This window comes from Colobus angolensis, unplaced genomic scaffold, assembly GCF_000951035.1.
Source record: "Colobus angolensis palliatus isolate OR3802 unplaced genomic scaffold, Cang.pa_1.0 Scaffold168, whole genome shotgun sequence".
Lineage (NCBI taxonomy): Eukaryota > Metazoa > Chordata > Mammalia > Primates > Cercopithecidae > Colobus > Colobus angolensis.
In genome coordinates this window covers 5,088,179-5,092,278 of record NW_012114799.1, presented here as the reverse complement: position 1 = coordinate 5,092,278, position 4,100 = coordinate 5,088,179, and the positions used below count along the sequence as shown (strand labels likewise).

The window sequence follows — 4,100 nt, the reverse complement described above, 5'->3', positions numbered from 1 at the left end:
TGCCTGGCCTTAAAAGTTTATTTTAAAAGGTGGTCCTTTTATAAATTTTATTTAGAACTGAGTTATTCTATGTATTATTCCTTTCTTTAATGGGAATATGAGATTATGCCAATATACTTTTGTTTTCTAATTTAGAACGATGTCTTTTTCTAGTTTGTTCCATCAAACTTTATTTCCTACTTCACCATGGCCCAAAAATGAACAACCAAAAACAAATACCTAAGAAAGATAGTACCCAAATGTTTCACTTTGTATTGATAAGTATGTTTCTGATTTCTGAGAATCACTTTTAGTCGTTTCACTACATAATCTTTAAACTAAAGAGATGCTGAATAAGAAGTTGGGAGTTGTTACCAGGAAAGATAGCTGGACAAAAACTGAGTGTCAGTGTCAGTCCTAATACCATAGGGTATGATCTTCAAGTAGATTAGGAAATGGGTAGATTAAGAAATTTCCCTTCCCTTTCCCTTTCGTTTTTTCAGGGTCTCATTCTGTCACCCAGGCTGGAGTGCAGTGACGTGGTAGGCACACTGCAACTTCAACCTCCTGGACTCAAGCAGTCCTCTCACCTCAGCTTTCCCATTAGTTGGACTGCAGGCACATGCCACCACACCTGGGAATTATTAATTTTTTTTATAGAGACAGTCTCACTCTGTTGCCCAAACTGGTCTTGAACTCCTGGCCTCAAGCAGTCCTCCTGCCTCAGCCTCCCAAAATGTTGGGATTACAGATGTGAGGTACTGTACCCAACCAAGAAATTTATTATTTTCAGTGATGGCAAGTTGATCAAATCCTGAGAGTTTTTTACTGTAGCTAACAAAGCCAAAGGAAATTCTTTTATAAAAATCACAATGCCAGTTGATTAACATATATTGAAAGATGGCTTTCCCTTTATCATGGTCACCCTGAAGAGGTGCAATGAATCTTTCCACTCAAAATTTCGTTTGGATGTCTAGGCTGATGATGCTACCCAGACATGAAGAGGGTATGAAAGAGTTTATTACTGACATAACAAGTCTTTCTGAGATGAGGAGGGCAGGCTCACAAGTAGATATAAAAATGACTTGAAAAAAAACAAGGAGAAGAGGCAAGCATAGTCTGTTATTGAGCTTATGGGGTGGGGTTAAGGTGAGGGTTCTTACCGTGTGGGCCGGGGCTTGCATAGTTTGTATTTCCCACCAGTGCCAAAGAAAATAGCACCCACACTTTCATTTCTGCTTGTACACAATTGGAGAAGAAGGGTAAGAGGGCTTGCATGTAAACATCAAAAATTGAGTGAGACTCTTTATTTTATCCTGTTTGTTTCCATTGCTTATTCTTACATTCAACACATCATCTTTGTAAGACCAGTCCTTCCATGAGTTATACTGAAGACTGCTTGACTTGAGAAATTTTTTTCTTTTTAAAATGACTTCCTATTTCTTAATTGGTACTTAATGTTTTATGTTTAATAGTTCTTTAATGGCAGTCTTTTTTTTTTAGTTTATTAGGAAAGAGGATGATATGATAGCTGGGAACATGAAGAAAATGTTTAGAATTTTGAAAACCTAACAATACATTCTTTGCTCCCAAAATTTGTTTTTTCCTTTTCAGCTGCCTAAATTAATCACTGAATATTCAGTTATTTATCTTCCTTAAGCCTTAAACAACATAAGTCAAACAGGCTGCTTCTACTTGTTTCTGTCAGAGACTATTCTGTCTACTTCCCAAACTAGGCACTGTGCCACGTAGATACGAAGATAAAAATCTCAGAGAGGAGGAAACTTGAGATAATTATGAAGAAAATGTGCATACACATTAGCCTTAAGTCTTTGGCTATTTCCTAAACTATACATGCACAGAATGAGATCCCAAGAAACCCAGAAGAAATACAGAGTTGGGAAGGATAAAATCTAAGCCAAGATTTTAGCAATATTGTGATACTAAGTAGACAGAGATGGGGTTGAGCCTTGTTGAGGTGAGAGATTGTTTACAAGTATCTTACCTTGGCTTCTATTGATTCTGTTGACCCCTAGAAGGGCCATCTTTTATAATAAATACCAAGCGCTGGGAATAAGGGCAACACTGAATAAACTTGCCCTTTAAAAGCCTAAAACCAAGTCTTAAAAGGAATGAGGTATTTGCTGTTACTCAATTTACCTGCCTTAAGAAAAACCTAACACCTCTTGGGAGAAGATAATACTACCCAGAGCTTCTGTGAATTTTTTACTCATGATATCTGGTGTTAAATCAGAAAATATGAGGGATCCTGGAAAACCGATACCAAAAAGAAAAGGAAATAGAGCCCACACGAGATCAGATGTTGTTATCAGAGAGAGACTTTAAAATAACTTATTTTTTTGGTTGGGCATGGTGGCACACACCTGCAATCCTAGCACTTTGGGAGGCCGAGGAAAGCAGATCACTTGAAGTCAAGAGTTCGAGACCAACCGGGTCAACATGGCAAAACCCTGTCCTGGCCAGGCGCAGTGGCTCATGCCTGTAATCCCAACACTTTGGGAGGCCGAGGCGGGTGGATCACCTGAGGTCAGGAGTTCCAGACCAGTCTGACCAACATGGCGAAACCCCATCTCTACTAAAAATACAAAAGTTGGGTGGGAGAAGGAGGAGGCAGCGAATCATTTATAAATGGCGCCGAAGCAGGACCCGAAGCCTAAATTCCAGGAGGGCGAGCCAGTGCTGTGCTTTCATGGGCCTCTTCTTTATGAAGCAAAGTGTGTAAAGGTTGCCATAAAGGACAAACAAGTGAAATACTTTATACATTACAGTGGTTGGAATAAAAATTGGGATGAGTGGGTTCCAGAGGGCAGAGTACTCAAATACGTGGACACCAATTTGCAGAAACAGCGAGAACTTATAAAAGCCAATCAGGAGCAGTATGCAGAGGGGAAGATGAGAGGGGCTGCCCCAGGAAAGAAGACATCTGGTCTGCAACAGAAAAATGTTGAAGTGAAAACAAAAAAGAACAAACAGAAAACACCTGGAAATGGAGATGGTGGCAGTACCAGTGAGACCCCTCAGCCTCCTCAGAAGAAAAGGGCCCGGGTAGATCCTACTGTTGAAAATGAGGAAACATTCATGAACAGAGTTGAAGTTAAAGATTCCTGAAGAACTAAAACCGTGGCTTGTTGATGACTGGGACTTAATTACCAGGCAAAAACAGCTCTTTTATCTTCCTGCCAAGAAGAATGTGGATTCCATTCTTGAGGATTATGCAAATTACAAGAAATCTCGTGGAAACACAGATAATAAGGAGTATGCGGTTAATGAAGTTGTGGCAGGGATAAAAGAATACTTCAATGTAATATTGGGCACCCAGCTACTCTACAAATTTGAGAGACCACAGTATGCCGAAATTCTTGCAGATCATCCCGATGCACCCATGTCCCAGGTGTATGGAGCGCCACATCTCCTCAGATTATTTGTACGAATTGGAGCAATGTTGGCCTATACACCTCTGGATGAGAAGAGCCTTGCTTTATTACTCAATTATCTTCACGATTTCCTAAAGTACCTGGCAAAGAATTCTGCAACTTTGTTTAGTGCCAGCGATTACGAAGTGGCTCCTCCTGAGTACCATCGGAAAGCTGTGTGAGAGGCACTCGCACTCGGTTATGTTTGGATCTCCGTAAACACATGTTTGTTCTTAGTCTATCTCTTGTACAAACAATGTGCTTTGAAGATGTTAGTGTATAACAATTGATGTTTGTTTTCTGTTTGATTTTTAAACAGAGAAAATAAAAGGGGTAATAGCTCCTTTTTTCTTTTCTTTTCTTTTTTTTTTTTTTCATTTCAAATTTGCTGCCAGTGTTTTCAATGATGGAGAACAGAGGGATATGCTGTAGTGTGTTTTATTGCCTAGTTGACAAAGCTGCTTTTGAATGCTGGTGGTTCTATTCCTTTGACACTACGCACTTTTATAATACGTGTTAGTGCTATATGACAAAATGCTCTGATTCCTAGTGCCAAAGGTTCAATTCAGTGTATATAACTGAACACACTCATCCATTTGTGCTCCTTTTTTTTTTTTTTTTTTAAATGGTGCTTAAAGAGCTCATCCTTTGCAAGTCATCCATGTTGTTACTTAGGCATTTTATCTT

General features: G+C 39.3%; 1 protein-coding gene and 1 pseudogene across 2 annotated transcripts in view; both read left to right on the top strand.

Annotated features, from left to right (window-relative positions):
* The window catches only part of ZRANB3 (zinc finger, RAN-binding domain containing 3), a 343,238-nt gene that overhangs the window by 180,617 nt on the left and 158,521 nt on the right, over positions 1-4,100 (top strand). The gene's annotated exons all lie outside the window — the stretch shown is intronic.
* Positions 2,591-3,766, top strand: LOC105508795 (annotated as a pseudogene). The gene has a single exon (XR_001001334.1). The product of XR_001001334.1 is annotated as a mortality factor 4-like protein 1 pseudogene (transcript).